The sequence below is a fragment of the Nipponia nippon genome, unplaced genomic scaffold (assembly GCF_047370975.1).
Source record: "Nipponia nippon isolate SJK-2023a ecotype South Korea unplaced genomic scaffold, ASM4737097v1 scaffold_1, whole genome shotgun sequence".
In the NCBI taxonomy this organism is placed as follows: Eukaryota; Metazoa; Chordata; class Aves; order Pelecaniformes; family Threskiornithidae; genus Nipponia; species Nipponia nippon.
Window position 1 is genome coordinate 30352077 of NW_028262290.1, and position 26157 is coordinate 30378233.

Here is a 26157-nt window from a genome sequence, read left to right on the forward strand (position 1 = left end):
CTGGTGGAAGCAGAATGCTGTAGTGAAGGAAGTACTACCCTGATATGAAAACTCTAGAGATTTAAATATTATAAATTTATTATATTATGTTAATATTAGATATAATGATAAATAATATTGACTAATAAGTGACTAGGTGTCAACGTTCAAATTTTCTTTCATCATTTGCAGCTTCAGGCAAAATTTTCCTCTGCCCTCCACCAACTGTCAAGGGCTCTAGCTGTTTATCAAGGTTTTATGGAGTGACCAGTTCCTTACTTGTAGGGATCTGGGCTAATATCAAGCTACCAAGGTTGAACTACTTGGAATGTGTTGACACAATATGGGAACAGTGAGGAAATCATTGGAACTATTTTCAAGAAGATACCTCCTCACTAAATGTAGTATAACTTACATATCGGTGTGAGTAGAGCCCCCTTTTCTCCACACCAATTTTTTTCTTTTGCAACTTGCAGTGACACTAAGGTTTGCTGTTGTGGTGGAAGGAAAGGGGGAATTGCAGTGCAGGGTTATTGACCAGCCAGCCTGTGGATGGGGTCTTCATCACACCATTTGCTTGCTTACTTTTGTGCTTCTACAAAGGCCAGGATTTGGCACATAATAGTTTGGCCCATGTTCCCAAAAACAGATTAACATAATTTAGTGCCAAATTAGCATTCGTGGCTGAGCAAACACTGACTACAAGATTGGGGCTGCTCCATTTAAAAAGCAGAACAGAGATTTTATGAGTTGCATCTACTTTTTAGTCAGTATCCACGTGTCAGTAGTAGCCCCTCTCTGAATAGACTGATAAAGTGCCTGCTTGAGCCAAATCTGAGTCTCTTCCACTAGTTTTCAGAATCTGTTACTTTCATTTGAAAAAAATCCCACCCTCATGAAACTGCTCACTTCCAAACATCTAAATGTGCATATTGTTATGGTAGGCAGAAAAGAGTTTATTGTACTTTCTTTTTTGTCAAGTACTCCTGTAGATGAATTGCATTTGAATTACAGTCTTCAGGAGCTATGACAGCGGCTTCCTTGCACTGTAACTACCAGTTTCATAGCTTCAGACTGTAGATTTATATTGGTCTTTACATTTAGATAGTATCTAAGATGCTAGTTCCCCAGTCCTGAATACATTCATTAAGGCTAAGCAGGTGTATATACAGAGTTCAAAATAAACTGGATTATTAGCTATCTTTATGAAACAAACACATTACACTTCCGAAAGCACATGGTTTTAACTGGGTTGTTATTAGTCATAGAAAGAAGGAAGTTTGAATTCACATAATTTTTCTTCAACTTCATAAAAAATAATGTTATTTTTAGCAGATTACTGAAATTTCTCTTTCACAAGATGCTGCAAATAATAAACCAAGTTTAGGATTGCAAACTACTATATCATTTTTATTTGGAATAATTATGACTTCCATATTGCCATGCACATCTTCAGGGAACATGACAAATTCAACCTCACCTGTATATTTTTGCTTATTGCATTTCCCAAGCATCCAAATTTTGCTCTCTGTTTAAAAAATACATTAACAAGGTAGAATTAGTAAATTATTAGGTTAAGGCAGATGTCCAGAAACAAGTTTCAAATAGATCACAGATTAAATTTGTGATTATACTTGTACCAGTTCTCCTCACTGGACAATATTTTTGAATTTGTGCAGCCATGAAAGCCAAGGCTTTATTCTCACTGCAATTTCATCTTTATGTAGTCCTTCCATGGAATGATTTATAGCATTCTTCTTTGATGTCAAGTGGTCACTAAGAAAACTAGTATTCTTTCAAGAAATATGAAGTTCTCTGTTTTCTTTTTTCTTCATCTCCTCACTTCATCCTGCCTTCTCTTTTTGTTATCACAAGGAGAATTAATGCATTTTGATTCAAAATGCACATCACACAGATGGGTTAAAGATTTTCCACTTTGGTGTCCTAAAAAACTCTCAAACACCTTGACAAAAAGAACTCCTTCCTAAGATCCTAGCCCTGCAGCCATTGGCTGTTTCACTGAAATTGGTGAGAATAGGACCATTCCCAGGAGCACATCCTGCAAAGCTGGCCTTGAACAAATGGAAGTAGAGCGCTAACATTCACTAGCTGCATTCAGATTTCCTCTTTATTGCCAGTTGATGCTTCCTCATTATCAACTCTTCCATATCTCTGGCAACAGATCCTTTTCTACTATGTAAAATCTACATGTTTTCACATTTCTGAGTATGAAGATTTAATCAGTCTGTATCTTCATTTATTCTACACATTTTCTATTAAAATTATTTTCATTTCAGTCAAGTAATAGTAGATTTCATACCTGACAGCAATGTCACAACACATTTCTGATCAATAGCGATTTTTCCCCACTTGAACTTATTTATTTAAAACCGTCAGTCTTGGCTGCATTAAGAAGAAACACTGACTTTCAATTTAAATTTGGACAAATAGTATCCTGAAAAAAAGTTTAAAAAGGCATTATATGCACACTTATTTACAAAATGTGTATGCACAAACACAAATCCACCCAAGTTAAGAAAGTTTTTATGTTTTAACCATCCTAGCAGAAGCAAGTTAATAGAGAAATGCTCTAGAATATGGAAACATATGAGCTCTAGTTCTGGTTCTACTCCTGTGGTTTCACCAGAACTCTGTGAGGCTTGACTGACGCCTCTGCATCCAGTCTGGTCCTGCCGGCAAGATATTCTCCCTTAATTGTTCTCTTGCCTGTGGCCTCTCTTAATCCTGGAAAGCATCAAATTACTATGGTTTATTGCACTCTAGATGCATCTTTGTATAAAGCAGCCAGAGAGGGCATAAATGGACCTAAATGTTTCTTCTTAAATATTGTTCCTAAGTGTGAACTTCATTTTATACACTGTAATTTGAAGCACAGCCATAACCTTTACTCAAATATCAAATTGAACTTTGAGATTCATTAAGGATGAACAAGATAATGTTTCTTGCTTTCTGTTTCCACATTGCCAGCAGTTGTTGGTTCTAACCTGACAGGGAATTGGGCTAAGTTTCATGTTGAAACCACAGGTTCTCTTACCCACACCCTTATGTCACCACAATTACAGCAAAATGTCACTGTGATAAAACCAGCTGTTTCTATTCCCCAGGTTATTATCTAATCAATCTTTAAATGTTATTCCAATAGCTGACCACAGAGGTCTGTTGGTAACAATTTTCTCATCTCTTCCCATGCATTTAACCATATTTTACATAAATATGTAAACCTCAGGTGATAAGGTATTCAGCCTTTCATTAAGAACAAACCTGATCTTTTTGGGTGCTTTGACACCCAAGAGCTTTGGGTACATGAAATCTGTGATTACATTGCTCTAGGAGCAACATACCGTAACTTATAGGAGCAATCTTGGAAGTGTAATTCCTACTAAGTGAAGTTCCAACTGGGTTTTAAATCTTTGGGTGGAAAAAAAAAAAGGCAGAATTGATGTCTTTTTAGATGGAGCTTGTTCCGTTCCATTGCTTTCTGGGATCAGGAAGGGAAAAGGAAGAAAACCATATTCTTCTTTGAAGGGAACAGAAAAGATTTGGAGACAGACACCTTGAGTTATCCTATACTGAGTCTTGAAATCATACATTATACACGGTTACAAAGAAAAGGTTCTTATAGAAGTCAGATAAAATGACCACAAATTAACTTTTTGAGATTAAAATAACTGACAGAAAACAATGTTAGTTTAGAAAAGTTAACTTGACTACTTTGATGGCAGATTTTAAGACACATTTTCAGAATCCCAAAGTTTCTGTAGAAATCTTTTCTAAATGTCGTCAGGTTTTATCCTTTGTATAAAACTGGTACATGTCACATCTGATTTATCTCCCAGCACAGCAAAATAATGAAAGGAACAACAAAAGGCACTTTTAGAAGAACACTTTTAAAAAGCATCTGTATTCCTAAAGTCCCCTCCTGGACTAAACTTAGCTACATGATTCTAGCTGAAAGCAGAATTCCTCCCAAGTTTTAAATATGTAGTTCCAATGACAAACACTTAAGGCAGAAATTATGCCCTCAGATACAGTTCAGCAGCTGGAGTCCAGTACATGTTTTGAAGGCAGAATTTGCCCTTAAGAAGTAAAAGAAAAGACAGTCTCATAACCTTCACGGGGGTCACACCTAAACGTGATGCCAAGGGGACACAGTACCAAAGCTGACAGAGCAGCAGCTGCATCTAGTAGATTAGAATCCAGCTCATTAAAGTAAAATATTTTTAATATAAATATATATTTCATATAACATAAAATTCAACAAAAGTTTTTCCCCAGTTCTCTAGATAAAGCTGATAAATTTCCTTTCCTATATTGGAGGTAAATAGCACTTAATTTTACCATTCTGCACTGCTTATACTTTTTGAGTTAGTAAAGACAGATTATGGATGAAATTTTCAGCTAGGAAGCATAGTAGCTTCTGAATCTATAATTAACCATTGCTCTTCATGCTATTTTTACTTTGTAAAAGTATAAACAGCTTAAAATATTGTTCTTTTTTCCACAAACATTTGTTTTGGAATAATTTAAGGAGGCTGTTCTCATTAAGAGATCTAGAAATTACCACCATGCCACAAGCTTTTATATTCTCAGCATCAGAATACAATATGTTATGTGAAAACTCTGAAGTTTTTAACTTTGCATTCCTTCCAGCACTGTAACTGTGCCCTTTTCTAGGCTGGTTTTAAAATCTTACTAGATTAAATTCTATTGTATTTAGAAATGGAGATTCACACGTATTCCATATAAAACCTCATTTCATTGGATTTCAAGTGCTGCTTAAACAAAATACACCAATTTATGTACTATTTATAATTTAATTTGCAGAAAGAAATAGAAAAGCTTGCATGAAGACTTCAGTTATTGTCATTTTATGATAGACACTACATTTGCTTTAGAACACACCTAAATCCAACTCTGAACTCAATTATTGTTATCATTCCAAACATCATGATGGCAGCATTGCTTCAAAGATTGACATCTACTTTCTCAAATTCAACATTTGACTGCACATTCATTTGGTTGAACAACTATCCTTCAAAAGTGGTAATGTATCCATTTCCTAATGACAAAATGCAGAAGTGTCAGGTACTGCGGGAAAGCTCAGTATACTTCTTTGAAATATTTTCTTTCAGCACCATTTCCAGCTTCAAAATATTTCAAAGAAAATATCTTTGTATACCTGCTCCATTTCAAAATGGACAATCATAATAAAAGATAGATGTAAGTACTTTAATCTCTTAGATTAAAGTCTGATTAGAGTCTTATTTCACAGCAATCTTTTTTCAGGTTTGAGAAAGTAAATATTCAGTTCATATATATTTGTACTAAATACAGATCAATGACACAGAAACAAAGTTAATAAGGCTTCTAAATACAAATAATTATTCTATACTTATTCATTAGAACCTCAGATTCCCCTTGTACTCGTAAAAACATTATAAGCAAAATGATATGGTGAAACCTACACAGAAGTAATGTTTGTTTATGGTTGTTTTTTTTGTTTTATTTTTTTTTTAGTATATTCCGTAAAAGAGAAGACAGAATGGCAGTTAAAGTCTTAGCAGGTAAAAGAGCACATATCCCTAAACGGAGAACTATTCTCAGTTAACTTCACTAGTTTATGAAGTTTTCACTTATGAACAGGACCAGAACTATCAAGCTTCTTGTGCTAGGGAGTTTTGATAAAATCTTATTTCAAAGGGTTAGACAAAACCAGCACAATATTCGCAGAAAGAGCATTGAATAGCTCTGAGCTACTGACGTGTAAATCAACTTAGCAGTTCGGGATATTTCTGCAGCTATGTATTTCAGTGGCTACCTACCTCCATGGGATCTATGGCTTCCCTGCTTAGGTTTAGCACAAACTTATTAGAAATTTGTAACATCAACATTGCCACTGTACAGTTTCTTCCCATATCTCTGCCTTCTTTTTATTTCAAGAGCGTTCCAGAGAGGATCAAAGCTTGAACAAGCAAGCTATTTTCAGAGACACCAGTTCGGCATAAATCAAGGAAGCAGTCTCCAAGACAGTAAGGCTTGCTGGCAGAGATAGCAGTCTCATATCTAGTATAACATGTTTAGCATGGGCAAACATCACGGTGTTAACACTTCAAGAGACAAGTGCTATAATGGCCGTCTGCAGCACTGACTGCTGACAAAAAAAAAATTAATACAAAAGGAAGAAAAATCCAAATATTTTCCTAACTAAGTAATCAAAGTCAAAGATGAACAGTGGGCAATTATTCTTTTATTAATCGAGTTAGATTATCCTAAAAACACCAGACAACCTCTCTTTTGGAAAGATATATTGCATGCTCATTTCTGATAAGGGGAAAAATGTTCAGATGTCTTCCCCAAAGGAAAAAAGCATTTGTATACAACTTGACCTACCAGAAGTTTTGAAAATGTTGGATTGTCTACTTGTCCTTGACCATAACCTCAGAATCCTGTCTCCAGTGGACACTTCAATGCTCATAACAATAGCTCTTACAGTAGATTTAAAAAAGAATAGCTAAAAGTAGCTATTATTAGAACTTGAGGTTAATTTTGCAGAAAGTTCAAGTATCAGATTCAACAAGCTGAAAAAGATGCTGCATTACAAGACCCAGATCATTGCATTTGGTAGTTCTGGAATAAAAATATTTATGAAAAACCAACCAATATATCAGTGTGATTTTGGTTTATAAGAACCGAGGAATTAGTGAAAACTTCATATATCTATGAACTCGAGTTACAAAACTGGGAATTGATATGCATGAAAGACAGAAACACTTGCAGGACTTCTTTCTGAAGAAAATTCCTCCACATTCCATCCCCACATATACAAACAAACATATGTGTGTGTATAAACTTAATACTGCAGTGTTCTACAGAACTACACTGAAGTTTCAATTTTTTTTTCTTTTTTTTTATAACTAGCTCTATGATAATATATAAGGGAAGTTTCAAAGGAATAGATAACATGACTAAGGCTGAAAATGAACTGAAGAGTTCTCCTCCAAAACAAATTGACTACTTTCATTTTCCATCTCTGACCAAATCACTATAGTTTAATTGAGATGGAAAAATAGAAAAAGGAGTAATATTTATAAAAATTAATACAGTAACCACAATTGTCAGAAGTTTGTTACTCAAAAATGCTCACATCACAGAATATTAGATACACACAGTTTACTGGAAAATGATGACATTTGAATTATTGAAGTTTTCCTCCCTTCATGAGCCACTGACAATCACAGTTTTTTTAACCAAAAATCTTACTAGTGTTTTTAGGTCTCATGGCTGAAAGGAAATATCTGCAAGTTGAAACTTCTGGAAAAGTATCAGTTTAAAGTTTCACAGTTTGTGAATACCTAATATTTTGTGTTGAAGTCAGGCAAAACTGCAGTTTTGCTTCACACTAATTCATTTTTCTAGTACCATATGAAACAGAGCTCACACATCATTCATGAAGGTGGTGAACATTCAAGGTCTGGCTCCTGTTTGGGATGACCTACAGAGTTTTTTTACTCTCTTCTGTTTTATTTGTAACTGTACACAAAATATGCAGAAGATTCACCTCTCCCCACTTAACATTTCCAGACATATGCTAAAACAAGAAGAAAGCCTTACGGCACTAGACAATATTTGATTTACAATCTGTTGCTATTTCTAACTAGTGGGAGGGTTTATCTGTTACTTTGAACAGGGTAAACCCACCAGGTTATATTTCTGTTGCATGTTTCATGTGGCATTTAAGGTACTTACAGGTTTTCCTCCAAGACAACACTAGAAGAGTGTCAATCGATGCTGCATAAAGAACTTCAGCAATCTGAAGTCCAAGGGGTAGTTTATAGCTGAATAAAAATTATACCTATGTTTTCAAGCACTGAATTAGCTAATTAGAACATAGATTAGTTAAGAAACACCATATGCCAACTACAAAGCACAGTTCTGAAGGCCTTGTGAAGAACACTATCCATTATTATTATTATTGTTATTATTATTATTATTGTTATTATTATTATTATTATTATTATTATTATTATTATTATTACTATTATTATTTTGAAATCATGCAATAGAAAAGCATGTAGGTCAGTATCACAGAGCAGAAACTAACACAGGCTTAGAAGAAGTTGGCCTGTTTACAAAGGGGACAATCCTGAAATCGCACATTACAGACATCACTGAAGTCACAGCTAAAAGGCATATGTGGATTTCTCCACTCAGAGTAAGGTTAACACTTTGAGAAGTGCAAAATGAGCACTTTGAGAAGGGCAAAATGTCACTCATTTAATACTTACAGAATCACAAAGTAAGCAGGGAAGCGTAAATATTACAGGTTAAGTTTTTAGTCCCTTACCTTTTTAACTGTTCTAACAATGATCATTACTCCCAGGTTACTGAAGGAGTTGAAATAGCTGCAATCTTTCAGAAACAATTCAGTGAGTTAAATTTACCATTAAATAATAGTCTGAGAATGTACAAATAGTTCATTGTGTTATTTCAGCTGACTCCCTTTTGCTCCCTTTTATATGAAGACAGCCTCCCCAGCCTAGCAGAAGAAATACCAAATACTCAGAACTGTAAAAATTAGCAGTCTCCCAGCCTCAATCCACACGCACCTATTGGTTTACACAGCTAGAGAATAATCTAGAGTGCAATAGCTCATTTGTAATGAATACAGTAGCTTGCTCTTCTACAAAAGTTGTGTAACTATTCATAATATATACTGTCAGCTACTCACATAAGCCAGCAGTGTACCTGTGAGGATTGCAGAAAAGTTGTTACAATTTCTATGGGATTGACACCATGTATATAGCCTAATGCCCGTTAGTAGATAGAGTGACACTCCCTTTTCCTCTTCTTCTCAGCTCCAAATAACATAAGCCACTACTAAATATTAAATATGGAATATCAGAGTAATATTTGTTACCCATATACATTAACATTTACTTCTTAATTTAACCTTTTTTGATCATTACGCAGATGGATTTTTTTTTTTAAGGATTAATTAGGTGCGTGTCTTGGTGCTGAGACAGAACGGGGCAGAGCTGTCTGTCAAACACAGCTCCAGTGCAGTTCCAGGACTGGAGGAGTCCACAGTCTCCTCCAGAGCTAATACAGTATTTGATCAGTTTAAATGCACACAGCAGATTAACACACAAAAGTAGCACAACTGTGGGAGGGACCAGCTAAGTAAAGCATTCTAATGAGGATTCATGGAGCATTATTTTGGCATTAAGCCCTAAATCTTTATAGTGAAAGAAATAAAAACTATGAAGTAATGGTCTGAAAGCTTTGTTCCCTTGAGATCAACACAAAAACCTCAGTTGAGACAGAAATGAATATTCAATAAAGAAGCAAGCACTGAAATCTTAACAGCTGAAACTAATTATTAGGAAGCTTTTGCTATGGATGATGACAGAGTTGGAACCCATTATAGAAGCACTAGAAAAAACAATATTATTAAACTAAGCAATATTTTTCAAGTTATATCCTCAGAACTTAGAGTCTGAGTATCTCATTTACTCTTCACATCAGAACTAAGAATATCTGAACCCTATAAAAGACCAAAATAGGACCCACTGAGAATTAAATAGTTTTATAAACATAAAATAGCCCAGATGAATGCCTGTGCTCTCTTTAAGTCATGGTTTGAAAAGGACTTCTGAAAATGTGCAGAAGTGTCAAGTACTTAAAAGTTTTGGGGGGGTTGTGTTTGTTGTTTGTTTTTTTTTTTTTAAAAAGGGAAACTTCTTATAACCATATTGAATCATTCATGAAGATCTAAAACAAGACTGCAAGTATGTTTCAGTACTGGACTAACAGCATAGTATAGGATTTCCAGATGCATTTTCTCATTTTGTATTAAAAGATTATTTCAAGTGCGTTTTTTACATAATCAGAAATTTAAGGTATTTTTATATTTTTTGATTTGAAGGTACATGAAACAATTTAGTAACTCAATTGCTTGAGTTGAATTGAACCAAGTTTCTAGAATGGCAGTCTTGGAAACCCATTAATTTCAAAGTATCCAAAGTTCTCTAAATCCCAGATAAAACACTACACATTGAGTCATATTTACAGTTCCATAAGTAAGTAAATAAAAGCAAAAGAAGAAACAACATCTGCAGAATCATGCTCATTAAACAACCAAGTGGCAAACTCATATAAATAATACCTTGACGTTATTAATAATATTAATAATAATTATTATCTATTATTAGATTATATATAGTAATATATTATTACAATATTATTGTTAATATTAATAATATAATAACACATATAAATAATACCTTGAAGTTATTAACAATCTGTGATAGTCCTGATTTATGAAGAGATCAGGAACTGAGTACAAGTTCAATGGGTATCAGGAAGGCTGGAGTAACTAATCAAACCACCCTCTCTTCCTCACACCTTCCCTCACGTCTCAGAAAAAAACAAGGACATTTACAGTCAAATATTTTCCAGTAAACTTTAGCAGGTTTTAATAATACTTTGGTAAAGTTATTGCTAATTTCTAAATATTCCATTTCATAAAAGAAACATTGCCTACAAATTATAGGTGAGGCTGTTCCTTCAAGTCCTCCACCTTTCTGTACTCCTTCACGCCATGCTAGTGAACACTATTGGCAAGTAAGAGAAACTATTGCAGCAGTATTAGTTTCCCTCCTGTACTTTAGATACTCCGAAACTGTTCAGGATAATGAGCTGCTACACACTGCCCCTTGCTCATGCATACCTGTTTCTTTCTTGTACTAGGCGTGCAACAGAATGAGTCTAAACACTGTACTGAATCATTCTTTCTCTTGTTTGGACTTAAAATACTTTTCACCATCCCCCAGAGTCTCTGGGCTGCATGCCCAGACTTTGATCACCTGTTCACAAGAGCACAGAACACTTTAAAAGAAGTGTTTATCAGGTTGTGATGGAGCTAGACTTACTTTCCCCTAATTTGCCAAAACTGAGTGAATACACTAAACGTTCACACTGAACACAGCAAACCCTGGCCAAACAGGGAATTTCCATAAGGAGACTACTTTCTAATTCTCGATATCCTTTTAATCTAAGTAACTGAAACATTCTCAGAAAGAATGTACTTCATTATCATAATTATGGCTTCTAGAAAAAACATGTGGTGACACCTCTCAGAGTTGAAATTTCACAAAAACTGGTTAACATCTAGGCAATGAGCAACTAAATAAAGAAAACAAACATTTGAAACCCACAGAGCTACCTAGATACATGCTTTCACAGAATACTAAAATATGAGTCATAAACACCAGAGTTTACACAACAGGCACTCATATTCTGGAGAGCTGGTTGTTCCCACAGCCCATCAGGAGCACTTGCTACTTAACGTATTCTGTCTCCTCATGCAGGAAAGGAAGCAATGGATTCCAAAAAACAGCTAAATAGCAGAGTTCTGCTCAAAACACAACAAACGTATGCTGAGGTATGAGTCTACTCTTTTTACAGCATCACAATTTAAAAAGAAAAAAAAAAAAACTGTCAAGAAGCTAGTTCAGCATCCTAAGGACATTAAGAATGTTCTAATTCCTGTTATATCTGAGATATGAGCATACCATCCTCTGGTGCTATTCCTGATCTTAAATAGTCCACAAGCTAACCCACTTCAAAAATTAGCTGCTCATTTATTGCTGTTATTTTTCACTTATTCAAGTCAACCTAAGATACTTCACTACAGTTGAAGTGCAGCTGACCTTCAGACCTCCTCTCCAAATGCTAAACTTCACCACCACACTGTTCATAATTACAGCAGATGGTTGTAGGCTTAATATGCACACGTGAAATTTATAAGGTCTGTTCTCATCTCCAAAGAAGAGACATGGAAATGTATCAAGGTCACTGAGCCTTTCCTTTGCTCTCCAACATAAGGCGGGGGGGAAGGGGAGGAGAAGAGAAAGACTGGAGGCAGAAAAAGAAAAATGTCCTTGCTATGGTGGCCCAGTCTTTCTGTAGCACTGAATCTCTGTTGGTAGCTAATGCAAACTGAGACACTCTGCTGGTTCCAGTACTTTGCCTTTTATTTATTTATTTTAAAGGCTACTCCACCTCTCCCTCTATGATAACTAGTTTCTTAATTTCATCATAAGAATTTAATAATTGATAGTGATTACGATTGCTGCAGATAATCATCATCAATAACTGTCTCCATTTCTACTCAGTAAAATGTCCTTTCATTTAGCACATGTAACACAGCAGCTTAGACTCAAATAGTTAAAATTAATTTTAAAAATCATGCTACCTTCCCTCAAGTAGTTTTTATTTCTCACCTAACCCCTAACAGAATTTCTTCTAAATACATTTTTTATTGTTTCATTTGTACCTTAACTTTCGTAGCTCATGGAGATGTTGGAATATGACCTGTGAATATATTAATGAATACAAATCACTCTCTACACTGGATAATGAGCATTATTCTGACTACTATAGTATGCCTCATCATTATAACAAATGATTAAATACCCATTTACTGTCAGTGTTAATGTTTCTTGATTTTCTTCTGTATTTCAGAGCTATGTTAAGAGAAGCCTGGCTTGTGCTTACTACCTGTTGGCAAATACTCAAGAACCTAAAAGATGTTTAAAGCAGGTGATTTTCTCAAATATCCTTATAGCACAAGTGTAAATGAAGACCTGTACAGCTGCGATGTGCAATAGCACAGGCACAAGAAACTGAGTCATGGAAGAGGAGATTTGCGGTGTTGATTATATCAATGATATATGAAGTGTGGTTATCCTCTTTTCGACATTGGCTAATATTAGCTGCTTCCAGGCAAGTTTTGAACTTCTGTATCAGACAGTTTTATGGAAAAAAAACACTTATTAGATAAGTGTATTCCTAATCCTGCAAAGTCACCAAATGCCTGGAAGCATGACAGCTGATATTTCTTTCAGTTTTTTAATCCAATTTGGAACAGCTGAAATCAGCTTAAGGAATGAGTTAATAGAAAACAGCAGAATAATTACCTTCAATTTCAGTATAAACATCCTGTTAAAATAGTAATTAAAAGGGAAAAAATGGGGAAAAAATCCTCACACAAAAATCAAGTGTGATGAGAAGGAAAGCCTAATACATAGGAAGGCAGTAGGTTTTAAACGCTAGGAGGACAACAAGTAGAAGCAACTTGAGGAAATTCTGTCCCCCTGAAGAAAAATACAAGTCAAAAGCACTGTATGTAGCTTCATACAATCCTGTTCAAAAGTTTGAAGTTGAAGAGCAATTTTTATTTCTCTTCAGGTAAGGGAGAAAACAAATATGGACAGATTCTATGATTCTATGATACACTGATATTTGCAGAGCAAAATCCAGGCAGCAGGAAACAAAGGAGGAAATAAGAGGACTTTGGAAGTTAAGTCAGACAGAAAAAACAAATATGAAGAGAATATCCTCACAGTTTGCTACTCTTTGATCTACCATCTACAAAGTCTCCCTCATAACTCAGCCACTGGTGATGAAGCAAGTTAACACAGCTGCTCCAAATTGCATGGGCATATGGTCATAACAACTACTGCCTTGAGCTTAGAGTGCTTCAGAATTCTTTACACAGGACTATGTTGAGAGACTTGGACACCTGAAACCTCATTATTTATGTGAGGATTTTTTTTGCTTAAACATTAAACCATGCAGAGAATACATTGTATCAGCCATCACCGCTCTGTGGAAGCTGCCAGTAATGACCCTGACAGACCTTCAGATTTAAGTTTTCTTTGAACTCTGCTACCCCTCAAGTCTGCCCCTCCTGACAGCTTTATCACCCTATCAACTGATGTTTTCAAGGACTGAGGCACACTGACAGTGTCCATTTAGGTTGTCATGGCTATTAGGAGAGCAGCTTCTAGCAGACAGAGTATGAACAGCTCACATTTTTAGATGAACTTCTGTCACCCTCTCTACCAGAGCCAATGCCTTATGCAGAATTTCCACTCTTCCTCAGCTGAAGCTAGCAGCAACCTGTTTTGAGACAGTGGGAAAGGAAGAAGAAATTTTAGATTTGTGTTTTGGGAGTAATTCAAACACTTTCCTCTTGGCTCTCCAGAACATATACACGTACTTTTTATTATTTCTTAGGTTGCTGCACAGACATAAGATGAAGGATGCTGGGGGAGTAGGCAACTATTTAGGTTGGACTGAGCTACTCATCTAATTGAGAAGGGACTGGAACTGTATTCCAAAGATTTTTCATAGTTTTAGTACCATGGCAAAAATAAAAATCATGATGGCTTCACTTATGTTAAATTTAAATGATCCATTGATCCTAAACCAGACTGGAGGGCTTCTGGAATACTATTTTAGTTTTTTTTTTTATTTTTTATTTTACTGAAAATAATTTTCTATTGTTCTTGTTATGATTTCATGGATCAGTGTATTGAGTTTAAGTGGCAAGGTTTTGGTAGCGGGAGGGGGCTGCAGGGGTGGTTTCTGTGAGAAGGCACCAGAAGCTGCCCCCATGTTGGACAGACACAGTTCCAGCTGGCTCCAAGATGGACAAGAAGAAGGAAGGGTGGGGTGATGGTGGTTTTAGATTTGTTCGTATTTCTCATTATCCTACTATGTTATTAACTGGCAATAAATTAAACTAATCTTCCCCGAGTCAAGTCTGTTTTGCCCATGATGGTGATTACTGAGTGATCTCCTTGTCCGTATCTCGACCCACGAGCTTTTCATTGTATTTTCTCCCCCTCTTGTCTTGATGGAGGGAGAGTGGTAGAGCCTGTTGGTGGGCACCTTAAAACCAGCCAAGGTCAACCCACCACAATCAACCACTTAAACAAAGGGCTTCTTAAAAGAAGATCAAATTAGCAGAAAAATGTTATTCATTTTAATATAAGAATATCTGCACCAGACAAAAGTCAGCTTCCTAAGAAGTTTGATACAGACCAAGAAACTAAGACATTAAGCTTGGCAGATGATCTCCCCCCAGGGATGTGTGAAAGGACTCAAGGGTAGCTTCTAACTCACATCCTGCATCCGAGGTAAAGCAGCAACTCATAATGGAGCTTTGGTCACCTCAGCAACACAGCTATTTGACAGATTACTGAAGAATCTAGAACAAAGTTATTTGCAAACAGTTACAGGAGAGAATGGAGGCAAGGATGGAAAAACATGTTTTAGCTGGGTGGTAAATTTGGGATTGGCTGAACCTACATCCTAGAGCAGAAATCTTCCTACAGGAAAGTAAGGGAGGAATTAGACTCGTGCACACTGGAGGACTGACTTGAACCAAAAAATACTTTGAGTGAAAAAAATAAACAAACACATACTTTTTGTTTTGTTGAATCAGTGTATTCATTTGCTAGGTCTGAGTGCAGAGGGTTTTTTGTTTTGTCTGTGTTCTTGAAGAGGTGAACTCTAAATAAACTTCCTACAAAGCTGGAGTTCTGGCAGTGGTTATATGTTGGCAACACACACCTGGGGGATGGAAGGGTGGAAATCAGTGCTGGATGGCTTGGACTGATGGGACATGAGGTTATGAGGCCATGAAATAGCAACAGAGATACTACTAGTGAGGTTTTACAGTGCTTAAGGTACAATATACTGGGACTGTCACAGTACTGCCTCCCCAAAGGTGCATTCTCACCCCTTCCCTTGTGAAAGTCCTGATACTCATGTGATTGCATACAAGGAAATTTCAGAAACTAATTCAAGAAAAAGGTTATGTGACCTTTTGATCATATCCTTCTGAAGCAGCTCATTGCTTGGTAGTGCAGAATCAGTATCTGTACAAGCAAAAACCAGAAATGCCTGAGCAAGAGCAATACAAAGCATGGGACTACAGCAGCTCCTGCTTCGGTGAATTTGTGCTGATGGATAGCCGTACCTCATACCCTACCTTTCACACAGAATAAGGCAGTGAGAAAGCCCTTACCACCACTCTGTTTGCCATGCAAAGGAAGCTTAAATGACCCAAATAACCTGGATCTAAATACAATAATGCAATGTCTGGGTGAAAATTGCTCATTATTAGTGGCACCCTGTGCTTCGATATTTTATAACAGAGCTATGTCAGAAGCAGGGTGAGATTTCTCCACAGTGCTGTCACTAATAGCTGTGATTCTCAGTGACATTTTTTAGACTCCTCAAGTGATATAGCTCCAATCCATTTAGAGACTTCATTTTTCATGAAGTCTAGTGTCTTAGCACTTCAACAGGCCATAAAATATCTTTATGAAGTTTGGCAACAGTGTTATGCACAAACTGAAAGCTAGAGAGTTTCACTTTGTCAGATTCAGTGATATGGCAGATTTATGGATACAGGGGAAAAAAGGACAGCTGCTAGCTTCCTCTCCATATAATATTGTTTATTAAACAATATAAACACATGTGCATAAACTCCCCTCAATAGTCAGCTTACATTGTTCTCTGACTCAGAGGAAAAATAAAGCCTATATATATGGACTTAGAAATGAGACTTTTTTTGTCCCCACAAGAATAACTCAATTCATCCCATATCTTCTTGCTCCTTTTATATACATGACAAAAGTTGGGAATTTAGGCAGAATATACCTTTATGAGCTCTAACCCCCTCATGTTGCACTAAAATATACTTGGTTTATTTCATTGTCATCTTTAAAATCTTTAAATAAGCATCTCTGTGCTATAATTTATCATAGTCAGGAGACAGGGAAGAAGTTAAATACATGCAAAAAGTAACCTAATCTGAAGGACATCAGCTCTCACCTTGCTTTTATATTGCAGGGTCCTAATAAAATTGCTGTATTGATTTAGACCACTGGCCTATTTCAGTAGCCAAGACCAGCTAATAGCAGATGTTTCTGAAACAGATTAAAATACATCATTATAGCAGTCTACTCATATTCCATTGAATTGAGTCATTCCAGAAAATACTCTAGTTGGAAATATTTTCAGTATCCCCAAATGTGTGCCATCTCTTTAACCTGGAATACTTATTGATCAGGCCAATATATTGTAAAGGAAAAATTCAGTTCAAAAGAAATAGTTACATAAAATGAAAATTATGAATCTCATTTTCTGTCCCTCACTTTTAAACAGAAAGTCACAGAATGGTTGAGGGTGGAAAGGACCTCTGGAGGTCATCTTGTCCAAGCCCCCAGTGTCAGATTATTGAGCAGTGAAAAAGAATGATTTGTTTCTCCCTTATACGAGTTTTCTTTCTCCTTTATCTCTTTTTCCTACCTCTTTTCTCCCTCATCTCCCTTTTCTCCCATGAAGTGAGAAAACTGTCAAAACATAGTAACATCTTTTCTTCCTCTGTCTTAAATAAAGTGAAATACTTCCTCTAATAAATACCATGACTTCATGACAATTTAAGCTCAAGGTTCTCTCTTATTCTTCCTCCTGTGCAAGGAATATTCATATCTCTTATGATTGTTTCAGTAACCTCCATGCTGACTATGAATTATTAGTTAAGAGGTGAGATTTTTCCAAGAGTGCCTTTCTAAATCCCTAGACTTTTTCTGCTTAATAGAATTCATCCTCCAAATATACTGAACTTATTTAGGATCAATAAAATGAGGATAAAAACGTAAGAGCTGGTTTTGATATTAATTTCTCTCCTCCTGCTCTAGAACTGGCTAATCCTAGAACAGGAAATAAACAAAAATGCCTAAGAACTTAGTTACACTCACACTGTGGAAATTCAGTAATTTGTTAATACCATTTTATTACACTGGTTTCTTTCTACTCTGTACTTCATAGGAAGGCTGAGAGCAGTCATATTTTTTTGTATTCCTAGAGTCTGAATAAATACACAACATATGTATTTATGCAATTAATCTTGTAGCATGGATAAGACTACACAACTTTATGAAAGTATTTCAGGATCAGACTTTTATTCCACCATACTTTCTTGTTTGGTTTGAGAGCAGTAGATACAAGTGCAAAGTGTCTGGGAAAAATAATTTATTCCTTACATCTACGCTCCAGACATTACACAGAAGGCATGCAGGACAGATTTATGCTAAAATTTATGCTCTTTTTCTCTTAGCACAATCAGATATCTGACTTCATTTTTTTTCTTTTTGTTTTCCTTTTTTTCATTGTGGAAGAGGACTTCAGCACCTGAAGAAGCACACAATTCCCTAGAATCATTTTGCAGTAATAGATTTTCTCAATTATACTTGATGAACAGGAAGATGTTTGTTTTTAAATAAAAAGCAGTAAGTTATCAGGAAATTAATCATTTACTTGGCATGGGATAATTGATTTTTCTTATGCTATATGAATAGTTTGCTAATTTTCTTTTCCATGAAGGGTCTGTGACAATACACAAGCTTTTCTTTAAGCTATGAGAAGCAATATCTTTCCACTTTCTGTTAGTACAGGTTATAACAATAAAAAAGAGTAGAGTTTTTATTTGAAAATTTGCCACCGGCAAATGTTGCTCTGCCAGTGATTTTAACTTCTCACTAGTTGCGGGTTTCGATCTTCTGTAATCTACACACAACCCTGTTAGGTTGGTCTAGTTTAATAGACCTTAACATTTTCAAGTTTTTTATTTTCTCTCATTAATGAACATGAATTCAACAAGGTCAGGTCAAAGACCTAAGTGAGGTCAATAAGGACATTTGTGTGTTTCGCAGCATTTTTCATGGAAGAGGTGAGGATTTTTTAAATTAGTCTAAAGAGGCAAAAATGCAGTAGTGACCACGTGTATTTAGAATTTCTTTCTTAACACACTGGGAAAGTAAATGCCTAAGTCAAATGTCCGCCAGTTTATATTCATTTGGAGGAAGAAATTATTGCATTAACCTCTTTGTGAACTATACCACATGCGCAAGACTATCAAGGTAACAAGCAGAACAGCAGCCATAGCTGCTAGTTCATCAGTCTATATAGATGGACTCCCTTCCTCAGTATATTGTGTTTTATGATGATGATGATGGTTATTGGTTTTGCACTGTGTTATACTTCTAAGCAAATACTTTGAAAACTGATTACAGAGATTACAGCTTCCTAAAATGTCTGTTCTTGAAATATCACATAATAGAAAATAGCTTGGTTATTAAGGTACTAAAGGTTGTTAAGGTACTAAAAAAAAACAGACTTCAGAAAAAACAATAATTTCTAGCTGAACAGAATCCCATGATCTAAAAATGTGCAAACATGCATTGCCATGAGGACAGATATAGAAATCAATAGAGCCTACCAATCAATAAAGAACAAAATATCAGTGACAATTTCCTTCCTGACTCAGTTTGAAAGGTAAACATATCAAAGCATAGATGATGTCCTTCACAAGGATACTTAAGCAACTATTGCAGTATAGGAAAAGGGCCATGCCCTGGGTTATCTTCCCTACACCTGTTCTGAAGGACTGCTTTGTCGCTGCAGAAACCGATTCTGGAAGGCAACGATGCTGAGGATCCCCTCCCTGAGAAAAATAGTGGCCTGCACAGTCCTGCACACACAATTACTTTTGTGCTATTAACATCCAAACAACGGTATGAGCAACTCTTTATTGCCTTTGGCCTCCTAACAACTCACTCCACCTAAAAATCTGTGACTAATATGTGCATAATTAAGTTCTATTTTCCTAATGGTTATGTGTTCAGGTTATGGCTTGCTTGCTCATGGTAGAACATCCTGGGAAGGGTCATCCAAAACAATGGCCACTAATATCTTGTTGGTTAAAATGTCATTAACCAGCAATGTCTTGTACAAATGTCTAAGTATGATATCTAATTTCATCTGTCCTTTGTGGCCAACAAATCATGCAGAATTTAGGGAGCAGCACTCATGTCATACTCGATCAATTACCTCAGAACAAGGTATGGAGGGGTAGTGTATGAGTTTTCCTAGAATAACTCAAAATCCCACTATTATAAAAAAAAAAAAAAATCTGTTATTCAGGTGTATTTGCTCATTTTCTCAGCCTATGCCACTTAAAAACTACATCCCAACTTCTCTAGGTCAACCTAAAAATTTACTTTCTCCACTGCAATGACAAGCAGTCTGGGGGAAGTAGTTTTGTGTACAGAGCAGCCTGTTTCTGGAAGCTTGTATTGTGACACAGGAAAAGTTTGTCCATACAGATCCAAAAAGGTCTGTTTCTGTATAAGGAAGTCCCTATTATACAGATCAGGCATGACCTCACTGAGAAGCACTTATTGTCCTGCTCCAAAACCATGCCTACATGTCTAGAGGTTTGCCCTGTTGCTACAGCGCTTCAGTCAGAAGCTTTTATAGCAGATGGAGCATCTCCAATTTCTGTGTCAGAGAGCTCTCAGAAGCTGTCCAAGTGGCTCCCAGGTAGCAGAGAGAGATTTCTGCTAACAGAAACAGCTCAACACATGTGTGGTTGATATAAAAGCATAGCAAGAAGCTTATAGAACCAGAAAAGCCTCGGGTACATGTGATAGATTTCCCCAGTTATCATTTTACCTCCCAAAGGTGTTTGAATGAATTGTTCTGAGATACCCAACTGTAAGGAACATCTGGGATCATTTATCAGCCCCAAATTGACAGTTTATACTCATACTGACTATTGTTATTTCTAGAGAGTTTTACCTTCTCTAAAAAACATACTGTGAGTGGAGGAGGAAAAAGATGGTAAAAAAATTCAGAACCAGGGTTGTGTGTGTAAATTTTTATTTTTTGGATTGAAGAAAGTCTGTAATTAATTTTTAAAGCTCATATCTGCACAATTGAAACATATAGTCAAAGAACGTCACACTGAGCAAAGTGGCATATCATCAATGCTGAAAGATCTGAGAAAGTCACTGTGCAGGTCAAAGGACTATTCATTTTAACAACAGCTTACAGTTTGACGGTCGAAGGTCATCTGACTTAAAATGAGAAATAGATATAGGTAGCTTTAAAAACAAGCAGGAAAATTATGAGATATTGGAAGAAATATCCTGCAGCTACAAGACCTTGGGCTGTGAGCTCATTAAATTTCAAAGTGTCAGAGGCAGCCAGGATCAATACTTGAGTGACAGACCAACACGGAAAAGGATTTGGATGTTTCAGAAGTGTGCTGGAATTCCAACAACAAGCTTAGAGTCTTCAGACGAAGTTTAAAACAACAGACTCTAAACCAGAACATAACATAATTTAAAACAGATATTCCCATCTTTTGCCCTCCTCTGTAAGTGATCATACCACCTTCTTCCATTCCAAAGATCATTAGCATCAATAGCTGTCTTTAGAAAGCTTGAAAATGGTATTTTATGCTTAACCCTCAAGGACTGACAGATTTCAGGTTAATACCTTAGGAGGACTGGAAGAAAAGAATATCATTGTTATGGGAAGGTGTAGATTCCCAATAGATGTAACTTCTGCATTGACTTTCCCAAGAACAATCAGTATTAAAAAAAATCACATAATAAAATAGTCAAATAAAAAGTCATAATTTAGACAATTTGTTTAGACTTACGATCACGTTTTACTTTCCAGAAGCTTGAACTTACTTACGGAGTCATAATTACTCTCACAAGCCCATAGGGACCAAAAGTATGCTACTTTTTCCACTTTTTTTTAATTTTGGCATCTAAATACATGATAACAAAGGCAACACACGGTATAGACTATTAATAAAGAACTTTCAGCCTTAAATAATAGTTTATGCTAAAGCAGATGCAACTGCCACATAATGGGGGCCAGATCTCTTGAGTACAGCAGCTTATGCTCTGCAAGGGTTTATCAGAAATCATAAAGCAGCAAAGTTATTCAGTTTGCTTTGCACCAATTAAAATTATGTGGCTAACCCAGTAAATGTAAGGCAGACCGGTGTATCTCACTATGAATACATACATAGGCTATTACATTTTGCACACAAAATTTAAGATGTAAGTTTGGCACACATTTGCAAGAATTAATATCTTTTAATTTAATAAGGCTTAAACCAGAGATGGCTCTTATCTAGGATACAGTGGTTTCAATCCCCCCTAAAATTTCATAAACACTGCTAAAATTTGCTCTGTGGAATGGTGAAGAATGGCCATTACCTTGAAAGGACCTTGCAACTTTCTCCTACTTGTCTCCAGAAATAATTGTGAAATGCAAGTGTCACAACACGCAACAAGTTTCATATCTGAATTTCCACATAAACCTGAGCAGTAGCCTTCAGTGGTGATTTCACCGCCTATATCCAAGCCTGCAGAACTAGGCATGTGGTAAATGAGGCTAGCTCAGAAAGAAATATATAGGAGAAAGCTACAAGATATTGATCATTTTTCATCTTTACCTGTGTATAGCACTTACTCATTCTTCTATAGTTAGTTGTAGCTTGATAATGAATAATATATGCTATTCCTTTTCTGTACAATATTGATCTGTTAAACCTCCATTGCTTTATACATATTTGCATACTCACATCTACCATAAAATTTTCTGTTGATACCTCTGCCAGCTAAAAAGCATCAAAGCTGCCACTGGCTTGAACACAATTCATTAATTTCATTGTTCTACCAAACAACTACAAGGAAGTAAATCAGATGCTTTGAGGTAACATAGCAATGCCTGTTAACATGACAATGCTGCAGTTTCTTATGAACAACATGATATAGTGTAATTCAAGAAGACAGAAAACACAAATGATAAAAAAACCAATTACTGGCTGATAAAAATATGTAAATACTCTCTTCATACTGACAGTCCATAAAACTGCCTTATAGCTAACTGCAAGATGAAGCTTAGGTCTCAGACATTTGATATATGACAAAGTTTCTTAAAGTCTTCTGATCTGAGCCCTGTAATGATCCCCCCCAAGGTTGCACGCTTTATACCTGACAGATCATTGTTTTATAGTTTAATACATTTTCTTCCAGCAAAGTAGTGCATAAACAAGTGCTTTAGCAATTAAACAAATGTTGCAGGGGCTTGTAATGGTACCCATATCTCATTTCTATGAGCTTGGTTATCTATATAATAGAGTTAATTGCTCCCACAGTGAGGGACAGCATGGACTTCTGCCAGCCCTATTTAAAGGAGCCTTCTACTGTGTGTGACCAGCATGAAAACCAAACAAATCCACTGTGTACTTACAGAGACTGTTGGAACTGCACTGTCCCCTAGAAAGGGTGAAATAGCAACAGTGGCACGTCCGGCCTGTCACAGCAGGCAGAGGGAGTAAATAAGTTTAGGAAAGGCAGGCTCCTCTGAGTAAAATCTACATTTTTTGTGATCAGTTCATAGGACTTAGAGTCCTTCATCAAGAAGCCTTCTTAAGCTCATGCAGATATTTTTCCCTTCTTCCATGAAGCCAGAAACTAGCTGCAATCAAGTACGACTCCAAAAGAGAGTATACATGGACAAGGGAACTGCAGCCACTTGCATGACTGGAATACTGAATAAATCAAAATTCTTTGAGCAAAAGAGATACTGATTTTAGCAGCTTCGTTGGCTAGATAAGAGTGTTGTATGAGCTGGTTCTTACAACCGCAGCAAGGGACTAGACTTGGTTAATTCAGAGATCCTTCCGTTTCTGTGTTTCTAAGCTGACAAACTGAGTAGAAATGATTTTTAATAATAATCTAAGAAAAAAAAAAAGAAGGATCTAATAATCCAAGATTAGATTATTAGATTATTTCAAGCAAAAAAAAGAATTGAGAGAGTAACAAGTAAGAGAAGTGTCAGATACCTCTGTGGTCAACAGCATCACGCAATGGGAACCTTCTATAAAGCTATGTGGGGATTTCAGAGGAATTTCGTCAGGTTGATGGAGAAAATGAGGGGTGTGTTAGTAGTTAAGCAAAGAGGGTAGCTTCCATTACTCGAAACAGAAACTGGATGGGCATTTTCTATTGTTCCAGTGTAAAAAAAATATCATAATTTCTTAAGATATGAAACTCCCGTTAAACATACATTTCAGGAAATTAGGAAAATTAACATTTAAACTCAATTATGGCATATGGGAGTACAAGTTCTTAGATTTAAATGCTTCAGTAACAGAAGACAAAAAAGGCTGTAGAAAAAAGAGGAGTGTCTAAGTAAACAAATGAATAGCAACCTTAAACTGCAACAGTAGAAACCACCAGTGAACAGGCAGTTCTCAAGGCATCTATCTTTAGCTTAAGCTTATACTAGTTGGTACAGATCTGGTAATATAAAACATCAGTGATTTCTTGAGTTCAGTAAGAAAACAGCAATAGTTTGTGTAATGATTCTCCCCTCTGCCGTACTCTGGGAAGTATAAGAGTGCCTTATTTTTTTGCTTCTCAGAAAGCTTGCTTAGAAACTAGCAGCCACTAACACGCTAGCAGTTCTCAGGCCTTCTTCCCTAGAGTACTCCATCATCCATCTGGGGAACAGAAAGAAGAAAGGAGATTTCAGTTTGGACAATGATGTCTTCTGGACAAGGTTAACAGTGAGATAGCAGCCACAGGTCCCCAGCCAAATAGAAACTAGACTGCTGAAAATAAATTGAAAGCGTACAAATAATACATATGTACATACATATACGTGTGTTTATATGTGAATATATAAGTCTCTCTCTACATAAATATATACATGTGCATACATTTCAGAATGGATGGAAGGGAACAGCATGTTAGCTAATTGGGACATATAAAAAAATTAAAAGAGAAATAATTGGAGGTTTACATTTTCTGCGTTGAGCTTTCTATTCTGCAGTATGTACCATACAGATAAGCCTGTTGATTCAAATGGGTTCAGAGTGTGGCCTGAGTGTCTCAGTGAAGGCTGGGGGCCTGTAGTGGTGTGATGCTTACATAAAACATTCTTTCATTATACCAATCAACTTTTATTACTGAACAAAATCAGTTCAGTTGCAAAAAGCATTTGGTGTGTCAGCAAAATAATTTTCTGTTCAGCCTTTAAGTTTTCCAAAGAAAGGACAGTCAACTTGTTTCTTGCCAGCAATTCAAAATGAAAAGCCATTACAATTTTGTAGCAGTTTCAAAGGCAAACTGCCGTAAAAGATTTTAAGCAAAGTCTCTGAAATCTGTTTTTGTGTTGTTAAAACAGGCTAATGTAATTTGAGAAGTATGAGCTCAGCAAACAGCAGTATTCTCATGGACTGCAGAACACTGAGCACTCCAAAGGCACTGGCATAGCAAGTCTACCAGCAACTTCTAGACACATAAATGGTTAATTCTAAAGATCAATTTGTGACAGCAAAATGAAAATTTTTGATCACTTTTTCCAGTAACGGTGGACCTCGAGAATAAAAAGTGAGCTTCTTTTTTCATTGGTAACAGTCTAAAAGTTGTGGGAAGGAGAGGAGTAGATAAGGTTTGTGAACCTCTTCATTGGTGTCACTCTACTATGGACTGGAAAAAAGGATAGCAGTGCTTTGCTGAGAAGCAGCCTAGGCACCACACATGCCGTATACCAAAATGTAACTCAGCACAGGATTATTCCATAATGTTTTCTATAGTATGGTGCAGGGATGCCCAGGTAGTTAGTGATGATAGGTGAGGTAGAGTCCCTGGGGAGCCATCCCTTCTTGTGCAGTGATACTCACTTACATCTAGAGCAGCACAGCAGCCTTAGGGCCATACACAACTAAATTAAAGGATGACTCCTATCAGTAGAAATTATCAGGAGAACTTGGGCATGGTACTGTGCTGAGGACAAAACACTCTTTAAACAGGGAGGTCTATCAGCTGACGTTGCTCGACCCTGCACTCCACTGCAGGAAGTTCACCTTAGACAATATTTCCAATTGGCTTTACTTGAGCTTTCCTCTATTGAACTTCAATTCTCAATGGAAAGCTACTACAACAACAGCTAATACAATTCCTCAATATAGAGAACAGAAATTTTCAGGCAGGATGACTCTGTGTACAACACTGAGATAACAGTCTGTAGTGTATTCAGTTTCTACACTTAAAAGATGGAAAATTTGAAAGAGATTAGAGTTAACTTGTCGTGCATAAGGATTTGCCTTTGACCTGATAAAAATTTCCAAGTGACATGAATATGGTACACAGTAGTACACAGAAGAGTGCTACTTGAAACTGCAGTAGATGATTTTTCTTATGTCTAAGAAACAGCTGTGAAAGTCATGAGTAGGAGTTAGACTCCCAGCTGAACACTTGATAAACATTTAATCAATGAAGGTTAAAGGATGTGGAAAACTCTCCATTGCTAGATGTATTGTTTCCTGTAAATTGATCTAGGATAGTTTTTAATCACAGCTTACTCAGATGGATAGAGGGATGACCAAGGAAGTAATTCTGTGAGCTGTTATATAGGACT

At 36.3% G+C, this 26157-nt stretch overlaps 1 protein-coding gene across 9 annotated transcripts in view; it reads right to left on the reverse strand.

The window, feature by feature from the left end:
* The window catches only part of RALYL (RALY RNA binding protein like), a 394972-nt gene that overhangs the window by 245445 nt on the left and 123370 nt on the right, over window positions 1-26157 (reverse strand). Inside the window, exon 1 of one of the 9 annotated variants that reach the window (XM_087750742.1) lies at window positions 13877-13901. The exons of 6 other annotated variants lie outside the window; for them this stretch is intronic. The gene's annotated coding sequence lies outside the window, so the exon portion shown is untranslated. Of the gene's footprint in view, window positions 1-1459; window positions 1485-13876; window positions 13902-26157 lie in introns of those variants that run through there. 2 more of the 9 variants (XM_087750684.1, XM_087750769.1) reach the window with 2 other exon arrangements.